General features: G+C 45.9%; 1 protein-coding gene across 7 annotated transcripts in view; it reads left to right on the top strand.

Moving 5' to 3' along the window:
• Window positions 1–3,612: 3,612 nt before the first annotated feature.
• The window catches only part of Crem (cAMP responsive element modulator), a 94,140-nt gene continuing 84,499 nt past the window's right edge, over window positions 3,613–13,253 (top strand). For 2 of the 7 annotated variants that reach the window (XM_069990644.1, XM_069990636.1), the window contains exon 1: window positions 3,613–3,757. The gene's annotated coding sequence lies outside the window, so the exon portion shown is untranslated. The remainder of the gene's footprint in view (window positions 3,758–13,253) is intronic. The other 5 variants (XM_069990649.1, XM_069990633.1, XM_069990637.1 and 2 more) reach the window with 5 other exon arrangements.

Below are 13,253 nucleotides of genomic sequence, written 5' to 3'. Positions count from 1 at the left end.
CAGCCCTGGCAGGGAAGTCTGTGAGACTCTTATCTCCAATAAAACCACTAGAAAACTGGAAGTGGTGCTGTGGCTCAGGCGGTAGAGTGCTCCCCTTGAGCTGAAGAGCCCAGGAACAGCGCCCAAGCCCAGAATTCAAGCCCTATGACCAACCAAAAAAAAAAAAAGAAAGAAAAAGAAAGAAATGGTAAGTGAGGGCTGAGAATGTGGCTTAGTGGTAGAGTGCTTGTTTAGTATGCATTAAGCACTGGGCTCAATTCCTCAGTACCACATAAACAGAAAAGGCCAGAAGTGGCACTGTGGCTCAAGTGTAGAGGGCTATCCTTGAGCACAGAGAAGCTCAGGGACAGAGCCCAGGCCCTGAGTTCAAGCCTCAGAACAGGCAAAAAGAAAAATAAAAAGTGGTAAGTGTTGAAGGAGTGACTGTGGCAAGTGGCCTCTACTGTCGAGCAAACTGGTGGCAAGAGGATGGTAAGACCTGGAGGAGCAGACAGAAGGGCGAATTTGAAAATGTAATGTGTGTGACCAAGTGACTTCTGTGGCAAGCAGTTCCAGGAGACTAAGTGTGAACACATTTTCAAGGATAGGAAGAGGAGTCAAGAGGAAAGAGGATGGGGAGGGATAGTGGGAAGGATAGTAGGAGAACAACAAGGGAGAGGGTAACAATGCTCGACAAGAAATGTACTCATTACCTTACTCTGTAACTGTAACCCCTCTCTACAGCATCTTTACAATAAAATAAAATTCTAAAAAATAGGAAAGAGGAGACTGAGGTACAAGCCGCATTCTTTATAAGAAGGGAATGACACCTATCTTACAGATTAATTTGCTAAACAGGCCTGCTGCCAGGAAAACAGAGTTTTGGTGTGTGTGTGTGTGTGTGTGTGTGTGTGTGTGTGTGTGTGTGTGTGTGTGTGTGTGTGTGTGTGTGTGTGTGTGTGTGTGTGTGTGTGTGCTTGCATGCCCACCAGTCCTGGGGCTTGAACTCAGGGCCTGGACACTGACCCTAAGCTTTTGTGCTTAAGGCCAGTGCTCTACCACTTGAGCCACAGCTCTACTCCAGGCTTGTTGGTGGTGAGTTGAAGAGTCTCACGGACTTTCATAGTCAGGTTGGCTTAAAACTTAGATCCTCAAATCTCAGCCTCCTCAGTAGCTAGGATTACAGGCTTGAGTTGCCAGTGCCCAGCTTCTGGCTTGATTGCTTAAATAACAATCTTAGGAGGTGGGTATTATTATTCTTCCTAGTTTAAAAGTCTTATGCCTCTCTCAAGAGGGTATGAAACTTGGCCCTGCTGATAAGATTGCATTTAAGCTGAGGTCACACAAGAAAGCTTTATTGTTCTTTTATTAGTGGCCATGATATGTGGTAGGTGCTAAAATATGGGTATTTCAGCCTTAGTGCTTTCTTAATCTCCAAAATGGAGCATTTCTTAACACTTCCACATAAATGATGTGGTACTGATAGAAAAAAAGAGGCATAGTTTGCACTTTCTTATTTTTCTTCTTAAAAAAGATTACTTTTGATTGACAAATCATAATTACATAATTTATGGGGCACAGCATGATCCTTTGATAGGTGTACACAATGTGGCATGATTAAATCAAGCTAGTTAACATTTCTGTCACCTTTATTTTTTTGGGTGGTTCTGTTCTTTTCTGGTGAGATAATTGAAATTTACTGTGAAATATAAAATGAATTATTATTGACTATATGCATATTGACTATATGCATCTGGTTGTGCAGAAAGCCTCAAAATCTATTCCCTTTTTAAAAGGGACCTTGGCTGGGGCTGGGAAGGTGGCTCAGTGGTAGAGTACTTGCCTTGCATGCATGAGGCCCTGGGTTTGATTCCTCAGCACCACATAAGCAAAAAGAAAAAAGCCATAAGTGGTGCTGTGGCTCAAGTGGTAGAGCGCTAGCCTTGAGCTGAAGAGCTGAGGGACAGCGCCCAGGCCCAGAGTTCAGGCCCCACGACCAGAACCCCCCCCCCGAAAAAAAAAAGGGACCTTAGCTTAAATGCTTTAGTTGTCTAAAGCAGGGGAAGGGGGTAAAGGGGGTTTAATAGGAAATTTCTTTTTTTTCTTTTTCTTTTTGCCGGTTGTGGGACCTGGGCGCTGTCCTCAGCTCTTCAGCTCAAGGCTAGTGCTCTACCACTTGAACCACAGCGTCACTTCCGGCTTTTTCTGTTATGTGATGCTGAGGAATCGAACCCAGGGCCTCATGCATGCAAGGCAAGCACTCTACCACTCTATACATATATACCATGTGCCCTATCAAACTTGCCTCCTCTATTCCTCTCCCTTAATCCCGGTCTTTCAATCATTTTATCGTTGTATTTTCATATATGTATACAAACTGCTTCAATCATTACCCTTATTCACGTCCTCCATTCACCCCCCCCTCCAGCTGCTATTCAACCTTAACAGACCGTTTCACTTTCTTGTATTTTTCAGTGCTTAGTAATTGCACGAAGGGGTTTTATCGTGGTATTTTGTATGTGCATATGTATGTGTGTATGTATATATATATATATATATATATATATATATATATATAGTTGGTCGTGGGTCTTGAACTCTGGGCCTGGGCACTGTCCCTCAGCTCTTCAGCTCAAGGTTAGCGCTCTACCACTTGAGCCACAGCACCACTTCCGGTTTTCTGGGCTGGCTTTGAACCGCGATCCTCAGATCTCAGTCTCCCGAGTAACTAGGATTACAGGTGTGAGCCACGGGCGCCCGGATCCATTTTATATTTAATGTAACTCCTTCTATTGCTTTTTCCCTATATCCCCATTCCTATACTGCTCAACAGCTCTCAGTGAGCCCTTCTGCCATCTTCATATATACTTGCAATGTATCCTTCTCCGTGCATCATTCCTTCCCTCTCCCTCCACCTTCTGGTAAATGGTTACAATCAAGGTCTGCCTAGGTAAAAGCGTGTGTGTCTGTACAATATAGGTCCTGCAAACGAGAGGCATCTGGCATCTCCCTGCACTTTCTTGCAACTGACACATCCCTGTTTTTCTTTATGGCTGAGTGATATTCCAGGGTGTGTCCCATATTTAAGCGCCACTCTAGCAGCAGAGCACCCGGAACGCCGTTCCCGTAACTTACAACTAATTGGTTCACGGGCGCATGCGTAGAGAAAGCTTCCGGTCTCAAGTCCGACCCCCGCGCCCCGCCCATGTCTCTATCTCCCGCCCTTCTCTGGGCAATGCTCTTCCTCTAAGGTTTCCCCACTCCTCACACTCTGTGGCCCCGGCCGGGTACAGGTCTTCCGACCCACCCGCGGGCTAGCTCCTCCTACAGGCTCCTGCTCCGGGCCGTAACTCCTCCCACCCCGTAGGCCCCGCCCACGGCAGCTCCTCCAACCCCCTCCCACCCCCGTTCTATTTAATTGTTAGATTGTCAGCGCTGCACTCCCGCAGCCTGCCGGCAGAGGGCAGAATTCGAGCCTATTTTTCTTCCTTCCCCCAGCCCCCCGCCAGGGCTGTCCCGGGAGGAGGCGTGTCGGGCGTGGGGGGGCGGGGACAAGGGGCGGGGCTCGAGGACGCGGTTGGGTGGAGTGCGGCGCTAGCGTCGGCCCGAGCTCGGCGGGGAGCCGCGACTACCGCATCACCGCTGACGTGGGGGCGACGTGGGGTCGGCGCGGGCTGAGCGGCAGCGCCGCTGCGGAGCGGCCGTCGGGCTCGTCGTCCCCACCTCCTCGCGTCCGTAAGCAGTGACGAGGTCCGCTACGTAAATCCCTTCGCGGCGGGTAAGTGGCGCGCCGGCCCCACTGCGGAGACCCGGAGCGGGCGGCGCGGCGCGGCGTGGGGGGTGGCGAGCCGGGGCCGGGCCGGGCCGGGCCGGAGGCGCCGGGTCCCGGAGCTGCGGCGGGTCGGGACTCGCCCGCCCGATCCGACCCCGGCCCCGGCCCGCCGGCGGCTCCGCGCTCCGCCCGCCCGCCGCCTGCCGCCCGCCAGCGCGGAGCGGGCCGTCGCCCCTTGGAGCCCCGGCTCCTCCTCGAACCCGGTACGACTCGGAGACGCCGCCCCCGGGAGGAGGACAGCCTTCCCGCCCCAACGCGGGGTTCAGCCTGTGGCAGGAACGCGAAGCCCGAAGCCGGACGCGGGTTTTGGGACCGCGGCCCCCGCGGGGGTTGTTCGGCCCCTTTGCGGGCCCCGGGGTTCAGGGGGACGCCGGCGCAGCCCCTCTGGGAGCGCGGGTCGCGGGCACCGAGCGATCGAAACGCCCCCCCGAGGGTCACTGCCTCCCCAGGGCTCCCAGACCGGCGGCGGCTCGGGCGGGGAACCGCATCCCGCCCAGCTCTCCACCCGGGACCCGGGCTCCGACCTCGGCGTTTGAACCGCCAGCACGGCGGCAGCCTGGTGGAGTAGCAGCCGACCTGTCATCACATTTCCAGAAATGTGATCCCCCCATGCTGGGCCCCCGGGTCTGACCGGCCCCCGGAGAGGCCCTCCGGGGGCGAAGCTCTCCTTCCCGCGTTACCCGCCCGGCGGGTGGGAGGCCGCCCGCCTCCTCGTGGAAGACAGCCCCCGATCTGCCGCAGTGTTGTAGTTGATGGCAGCAGCGATTTATAGCCTCGCATTTTTTTTTATTCTCCCAGGTACCTTTCCCTTCCCCCCCTCCCCCTTAGTTTTGGTCCTCTGTAGATTACAAACTCGTTTCCTCTAATTGTAGTCGTCTTTACATCTTTGAACTTACACATTTTTGTCCCAAAGGAACACAAACTTCCAGTGTGTTTTGCCGATAAATGCAGAGCATGGAAGCTAGTGCTTAAAGAATGACTTGTCAATCCAAACCCAGCATTGGAAAAGATATTTAAGTGGGCTTGAGCCTTAATGCATTGTCATATTAAGTCTTGATAATAACACTTAAGAATTGTAGTGAATTTTGTTAATCACCGGTATCAATGTGACACACTTTCCCGGTTCACCTGGGATCATTTTGGGAAGTGTGAAGTTATCATTACAGTGGTTTCATGTACATATGTTTGTAAGGATATGAATAAATTTTATTTTTATGTATAAACAGAGGGTCTTTTGTTTTTGCATTGTTCCCAAAAGTTAATGAGGTCTGCCTCTATTGATGAATTTAACTCCAGACTGTACCAAAGTCTAGAATATAAAATTTTGCTTAGAATTATGGCCATTTCATGAAAAATTTCCTAATAACATAAGGAATCATAAGTCTACTAATATAAATGTGTATTTCTAAATCTGTTTTCTTGACCTTGATATTCTCATGTTAGTATTGAATCAGAAAATAGACCTAGGTTTATTGTTGAAATATATAGTTTGTTGAAAAGCTCTCAAGTAAATTGTTCCTAAAACTCAACAATGGAAACAACAATCAGCTTAAATAACACTTTCATTTACTTATTTATTTCTGTTTTGTGTCACTCCAGGGGCTTGAACTCAGGGCCTTAGCACTGCCCTAGAGCTTTCTTGTTCAACAGTAGTGCTTTACCACTTGAGTCACAGCTCCAACGGCATTTTGGTGGTTAATTCGATGTTAAAGAGTCTCATGGACCTTCCTGCCCAGGCTGGCTGGCTTTGAGCAGTGATCCTCAGATCTCAGCCTCCTTAGTAACTAGGATTACAGGAATGAGCCACCAATGCTTGTGAAGAGACTGTACCTTTTTATTCTTTATTTTAATTTTTTTGCCAGTTCTGAGGCTTGAACTCAGCCTGGGCACTGTCGCTGAGCTTCTTTTGCTCAGAGCTAGCACTCAATCACTTGAGCCAGTGCACCACTCTTGGCTTTTTCTAATTACTGCAGGGCTTCATGCATCCCAGGCAAGCATTCTACCAATTAAGCCATGTTCCCAGGCCCAAGAGACTGTATTTTTTTTTTAATTTATTTTTTGTGGGTCCTGGGGCTTGGACTCTGGGCCTCAGTGTAATCCCTCAGCTCAGGGCTAGAGACCTGCCAGTTGAGCTACAGCACCTCTTCCGGTTTTCTGGTGGTTAATTGGAGATAAGAATCACATGGACTTTCCTGCTGGGACTGGCTTGGAATCTGGATCCTCAGCCTCCTGAGTAGCTAAGATTACAGGCATGAGCCACCCGCTCCCAGCCAAGAGTCTGTATTTTTTAAGAGCAACTTAAAAACCATTGGTATTTCGGTATATAACACTGCTATACTGAAATAAACTTGAAATGTGTGTGTGTATGTATATGTGTGTCTGTGTTACTGCACACAGTAACCTTGAGTTACTGCACATTGAATGTGATTTCAATATTAGCTATTCAGGAACTCCAAACAGATTTTAGGAAAAATGCTCATTCATTACACAGTAGATCGAAATGAACACCTTAAGTGATTACACTAATAATTTGCTTTTAAAGACTACATAAGGTAGTAAAATTTTTTTTCCCCCATGGAAACTACACAATAAAGAGTTTTACTCTGAGAACGAATGCTTAGTTTGGGAGGTGAGGCTTGAGTAGTAAAGCACCTATCTACCAAGTGGGAGGCCAGAGTACAACTTTAGGTGCTACCAAAAAGAAAAATGGGGGTAAATGTTTTCCTTATTGTTTTTGTTTTACTCTCTTCCTGATAATCTACGAGAGGAAAAAGAAAAATCTCAGATATTTGTTGGAATTTATCTTTTATTTATTTATTTTTGCCAGTCCGGAGGATAGAATTCTAGGCCTGGGTGCTATCCCTGAGCTCCTTTTGCTCAAGGCTAGCACTCTTACCTCTTGAGTCACTGCACCATTTCCAGCTTTTTCTGCGATTTAATTGGAGATCAGAATCTCACAGACTTTATACCCCGGCTGGCTGCAAACCGTGATCTCCATATCTCAGCCTCCTGAGTAGCTAGGGTTATAGGCATGAGCCACTTGAACCTGCCTGGGAATTTATCTTATTACTTGTGAAATGTCTGTCCTACTGAATAATTTGATCATAGCAAGTTCAGAAAGTAAAAGAAGTCTGGGAATGTGGCTTAGTGGTAGAGTGCTTAGCAACCATGAAGCCCTGGGTTTGATTCCTCAGTAAACATAAACAGAAAAGCCAGAAATTAGAGCTATTGCTCAAATGGTATAGTGCTAGCCTTGAACAAAAGAAGCTCAGGGACAGTGCTTAGGCCCTGAGTTCAAGCCCTAGGACTAGCAAAGAAAAAAAAAAAGTAAAAGGATAGCTATTTGCACAAGAACTTGCCTTCCTAGGGGAAAATATTGGCAAGATGTATGAATGCTTCAGTTATAAGGTTATGAGAAAGGATGCTTTTGTTTCTCTCTTTGAGGATTTGAACCTAAAGCCTTTTAATTTACAAAGCAAGTGTTCCATCCCTTGAGCCTCACCCTCAGCCCTGAAAATATTGGCTTTAAAAAACTTGCTAAATAAAAATAAGCAGGAATCCTAGCAACTAAGGAGGCTGCGATCTGAGGATGGTGGTTCGAATCCAGCCTAGGCAGAAAAGTCTATGAAACTTGCTTCCAGTTAACCACCAAAAAGCTGGAACTGGAGCTGTGGCTCAAGTGGTAAAGCACTAGCCATGAGCAAAAATGCTCATTGACAGTACCCAGGCCCTGAGTTCAAGACACCAAGACAAACAGACTGCTTGAATACTATCTTCTTCAAAAGGAAAGCTTGCCTCTTAAAAACAATGGAAAACCTTACTAGCGGCTGGTTTGTCCTTTGAGTCCTCCCAATGGGAATTATCTTCATTGCATTTCCCAAGCAGTGGGTACAACCTGGTCAATTAAGTGTCAAAATAATGTGATTTTTCCCCCCCCCCAGTCCTGGGGCTGGAACTCAGGGCCTGGGCAGTCCCTGAGCTTCTTTTGCTCAAGAGTAGTACTATCACTTTAGCCACAGCACCACTTCTGGCTTTTTCTGTTTATGTGGTACTGAGGAATAGAATCCTGGGCTTTATGCATTCAAGGCAAGCACTCTACCACTAAGCCAAATTCCCAGCCCAAAATAAATTTTTTCACAGTTAATAAATAAATAAAGCAAGGAGTCAGTGGCTCATACCTAATCCTAGCTATCCAGGAAGCTGAGATCTGAGGATGGCAGTTCGAAGCCAGCCAGGGCAGGAAAGTTTGTGAGACTCTTCAATAAACCGCCAAAGAGCCAGAAGTAAAATTGTTGCTCAAGTGATAGAGTGCTAGCCTTGAGCAAAAAGTTCAGAGAGAGTACCAGGACTTGACTGCAAGCTCCAAGATGGGCACGAAAAAAGTGTGTGTGTGGGGGAAGGGACTGGGAAGGTGGCTCAGTGGTAGAGTGCTTGCCTTGCATGCATAAAGCCCTGGGTTTGATTCCTCAGCACCACGTAAACAGCTGGAGGTAAAAGCTGGAGGTGGCACTGTGGCTTAAGTGGTAGAGTGCTTCCCTTGAGCTGAAGAGCTGAGGGACAGCACTGAGGACCAGAGTTCAAGTCCCTGGACTGACAAAAAAAAAAGATTTTTTCTTTGTTTAGAAATATTTTAGTTTTTACTTAAAAATATTTTATTTTGTCAATCCTGGGGCTTGAACTCAGGACCTGAGCACTGTCCCTGAGCTTTTTGTTCAAGGCTAACACTCTATCACTTGAGCCACAGCACCATTTCCAGCCTTTTCTATTTATGTGGTGGTGGGCAATCGAACTGAGGGTCTCATGCATGCAAGGCAAGCACTCTGCCACTGAGCCACCTTCCCAGCCCCTAAAAATGTTTTACCCTAGAATTTTGTCCTAGCATTGCTTATAATGAAAGTTTCCAGCTCTGGTGTTGAGTAACTTTCCTATGCATAAAGAACAATATTGCTATATATGGGTGCACAGAAAATTGTTAGGAGAGTTAAATATTGGTATTTCTGCACTTAATAAAGCACTACGTTTTTTTCTTTTTTCTTTTTTCTGGTCTGAGACAGATTTGAACTTGATATGCTGCTTTTTATCATTGACTGACACTACCACCTGGGCCATCCCTCCAACCCCCAAACACTAGTTTTATTCAGATAAGCAAAGCCTACTGTCTCAGAGTTACTAATCAGTAAATTCTTAATCTAATTACTAATCAGTAATTCTTACTCACATGAAGATACTATTCAGAAATGTCAGTAGAGTATGGTAAAGAAACATGCTATTGAAAAGAAAAACTTAACAGTGTTAGTCAAATGAGTCTTCTCTAGAATTTTAGGTTGAATGTTTCTTCTTGAAGTGGTGGTGGTAATCAGGGGTATGTGAAGGGTCATGATTTTTTGTTGTTGTTGTTGTTGTGTCAGTTGTGGGGCTTGAACTCTGGGCCAGGGCACTGTCCCTATACTTTTCAGCTCAAGGCAAATGCTCTACCACTTGAGCCACAGCGCCACTTCTAGTTTTCTGGTGGTTAATTGGAAATAAGAGTCTCATGGACTTTCCTGTCTGGGCTTGCTTTGAACCAAGATCCTCAGATCTCAGCCTCCTGAGTAGCTAGGATTACAGGCATGAGCCACTGGGGCCTGGCTAGTTATGATTATTTGAATTTCGTTTTTCATTTCCTGCTAAGCACTTGATTCTGTTGTTCACTTACTGAAATATTCAAGGCAACAAGTAGGAAATAAATTAGGAAAGAGAAGTTTTTTTTTTTTTTTTTTTTGTTGGTTGTGGGGCTTGAACTCTAGGCCTGGACGCTGTCCTTGAGCTATTCAGCTCAAGGCTAGCACTCTACCACTAGAGCCACAGTGCCACTTCCGGCCTTTTTTGTTTATGTGGTTCTTTTTTTTGGGGGGGGGGTCTGGTCATGGGGCCTGAACTCTGGGCCTGGGCGCTGTCTCTCAGCTCTTCAGCTCAAGGCTAGCGTTCTACCACTTGAGCCACAGTGCCACTTCCGGCTTTTTTCTTTTTTCTTATGTGGTGCTAAGGAATCGAACCCAGGGCCTCATGCATGCAAGGCAAGCACTGTACCACTGAGCCACCTTCCCAGCCCCTGTTTATGTGGTTCTGAGGAATCGAACCTAGGAGCTCATTCATGCAAGGCAAGCACTCTACTGCTGAGCCACCTTCCTGGCCCCAAAGAGAAGCTTTAATACTTAGTCCTCTGGTGGTTTTAATAGGTTTATTTGTTCAGTACCTCAAACCAATAACTTTGAATCTATATTAGAGAGCCTCCTGATTTTATGTTTAATGCTTAAAAGATTATAGATTTATACATATTTGGGATATTTGTAAGTATGCCTCGTTAGATAATCCTATTTTTACATGAGTATGTAAGGTATTAAAAGTTATTGCACCTTTCCTTCCCTGAGCACAACTCTCTAAAAGTGCCTTGGTTGCCTGGTGCCGGTGGCTCATACCTATAGTTCTAGGAGATCTGAGGATGGCAGTTCAAAGCCAGCCTGGGAAGAAAAGTCCATGAGACTCCTATCTCCAATCAACTACTTAGAAAAAGCCGGAATTGACACTGTGGCTCAAGTGGTAGAGCACTAGCCTTGAGCACAAAGAAGCTCAGGGACAGTGCCCAGACTCTGAATTCAAGCCCCAGGGCTGTCAAAAAAAAAAAAAAAAAAAGTGCCATGGTTACAAGGCACCAGTGGCTCATGTCTGTAATCCTGACTGCTCAGGAGGCTGAGCTCTGAGAATTGTGGTTCGAAGCCAGCCTGGGCAAGAAAGTCAGTGTTTCTGAAAAGCTGGAAGCGGAGCTGGCACTCACATGGTAGAGTGAAAACCTTGAACAAAAAAGCACACACACACACACACACACACACACGCACGCACGCACGCCATGGTTTCATTTCTACTGTCCGGCTTTCTTTTTTCTTTATTTACTTTCTTCCTCTAAAATGTATATATTTCAAATATATGGAGCTGAGAAGATGGCTCAGTGGTAGAGCGCTTGCCTTGCATGCATGAGGCCCTGGGTTCCATTCCTCAGCACCACATAAGCAAAAAGAAAAAAGCCGGAAGTGGTGCTGTGGCTCAAGTAGTAGAGTGCTAGCCTTGAGCTGAAGAGCTGAGGGACAGCGCCCAGGCCCAGAGTTCAGGCCCCATGACCACACCCCCCAAAAAAACAAAACAAAACAAAAAACAATCAAATATGTGGCTGTTTGGAAGTACTTTTCCAGCAAATCCCACTTTCTCCCAACTTTGTAGTTTATTTTTCAGTCAGGGATAGGTAGTTCAGGCTGGCCTCAAATTTAAGGTTAATTTCATGTATGTGCCACTATACCTAGCCTTCTAAGCTGACTGAATTACTTTTTTTTTTTTTTTTTTTGCCAGTCCTGGGGCTTGAACTCAAAGCCTGGGCACTGACCCTGAGCTTCTTTTGTTCAAGGCTAGCGCTCTACCACTTGAGCCACAGCACCACTTCTGGCTTTTTCTGTGTATGTGATACTGAGGAATGGAAGAGTGCTAGGCAAGCACTCTACCACTAAGCCACATTCTCAGCCCCCAGTTGACTTTCTTTCAAAGGACCAGTTTTATCTTTCAATCCTTCACCATTGCTGCTTGAATTATATTTAGCCTTGTATACCTACTTTCCCAAAGAAATAAAAGTCTTCTTTCTTCTAGAACAAATAAGCAGATTTGCCTTTCTCTTATTATTTCTTTTCTGGCTTCTTTGGAGAAGTGAATGATATATTATCTACTTATTATGCTAATTTCCATGTTTTAGATTTTCTCTTTCCTTTTTTTTCTAGAGTCTTCTTGCAAATACCATCTTATATAATTTGCAAAGTCTGATTTTTGGATTTTCAAAAGGGAACAGTCTTAAATTGTACTTGCAAATGTTGTACAAATGACGCTTCACCTTTGTAAGAAAAATTGTTCCTGTATTTTGTAGCTATCTCCCTTATGCTTAAAAAGTTAATCCTAGCTACTCAGGAGGCTGAGATCTGAGGACTGCAATTCAAAACCAGCCTGGGCATAAAAGTCTGTGACACTCCTAGCTCCAATGAACTACCAAAAAAGCTGGAGGTGGAGCTGTAGCTCCAATGGTAGAACACTAGCCTTGAACAAAAAAGTTCAGGGAGGCTGGGAAGGTGGCTCAGTGGTAGAGTGCTTGCCTAGCATTCATGAGGCCCTGGGTTCAATTCCTCAGCACCACATAATCAGAAAAAGCCAGAAGTGACGCTGTGGCTCAAGTGGTAGAGTGCTAGCCTTCAGCTGAAGAGCTGAGGGACCACGCCCAGGCTGAGTCCAAGCCCCATGACCGACCAAAAAAAAAAAAAAAAAAAAAGTTCAGGGACAGTGCCTAGGCCCTGTGCCCAGTCCCTGAGTTCAACCCCATGACTGGCACCAAAAACAAAACATAAAAACTTCAAACCTCAGACTATCATGAAGCATGATGATAAATTTAAGGGGCCTGCTTTGGGCTAAATGAAAAAATTTACATATTTGTATTTTATGCTTAATATATTCCTAAACCCATCATGAGAACATATTAGGGCATTTGAGTTCTTTATTATTATTTTTATTAATTTTCTTTTTTGGGTCCGGTCATGGGGCCTGAACTCTGGGCCTGGGCGCTGTCCCTCAGCTCTTCAGCTCAAGGCGCTTGAGCCACAGTGCCACTTCCAGCATTTTTCTTTTTGCTTATGTGGTGCTGAGGAATCGAACCCAGGGCCTCATGCATGCAAGGCAAGCGCTCTATCACTGAGCCACCTTCCCAGTCCCCATTTGAGCTCTTTGAGCTCTTTGTGGGTGGAATGCTAGATCTCCCTTTTGTCTGTCCAATAGAGGTAAAATTCTGTAAAATTAAAACTCATTTGGGAATTGGACATTGGTGGCTTGTGCCTATAATGCTAGCTCCTTAGTAGGCTGAGATCTGAGGATTGTGGTTAAAAGCCAGCCCAGGCTGGAAAGTACATTAGACTCTAACTTACAATTAAATATCAAAAAGCTAGAAGTGGAGCTGTATCTCATAGTGTAGAATGCTAGCCTTGAACACAAAAAATCTCAGACAATCCTGCCTAGGCCCTGAATTCAAATCCCAGAACCCCCACTTCACTCCCCACAAAAGTCATTTGGGATAAAATCAGTAATATAGAAAGTGGTTGCAGGGCTGGGAATATGGTTTAGTCGTAGAGTATTTGCCTAACATGCGTGAAGCCCTGAGTTTGATTCCTCAGTACCACATAAACAGAAAAAGCTGGAAGTAGTACTGTGGCTCAAGTGGTAGAGTGCTACCTTGAGTGCAAAGAGGCTCAGGGACAGCGCCCAGGCCCTGAGTTTGTTTGTTTGTTTGTAGAACACTAGCCTTGAGCAAAAAAAAAGCTCAGGGACAGTGCCTAGGCCCTGTGCCCTGGGATTGGCAAAAAAAAAAAAAAAAAGCAGTTGCATT

The sequence above is a fragment of the Dipodomys merriami genome, unplaced genomic scaffold (genome assembly GCF_024711535.1).
Source record: "Dipodomys merriami isolate MVZ:Mamm:240054 unplaced genomic scaffold, mDipMer1.0.p SCAF_4, whole genome shotgun sequence".
In the NCBI taxonomy this organism is placed as follows: domain Eukaryota; kingdom Metazoa; phylum Chordata; class Mammalia; order Rodentia; family Heteromyidae; genus Dipodomys; species Dipodomys merriami.
This window is presented reverse-complemented; position numbering and strand designations above follow the sequence as displayed.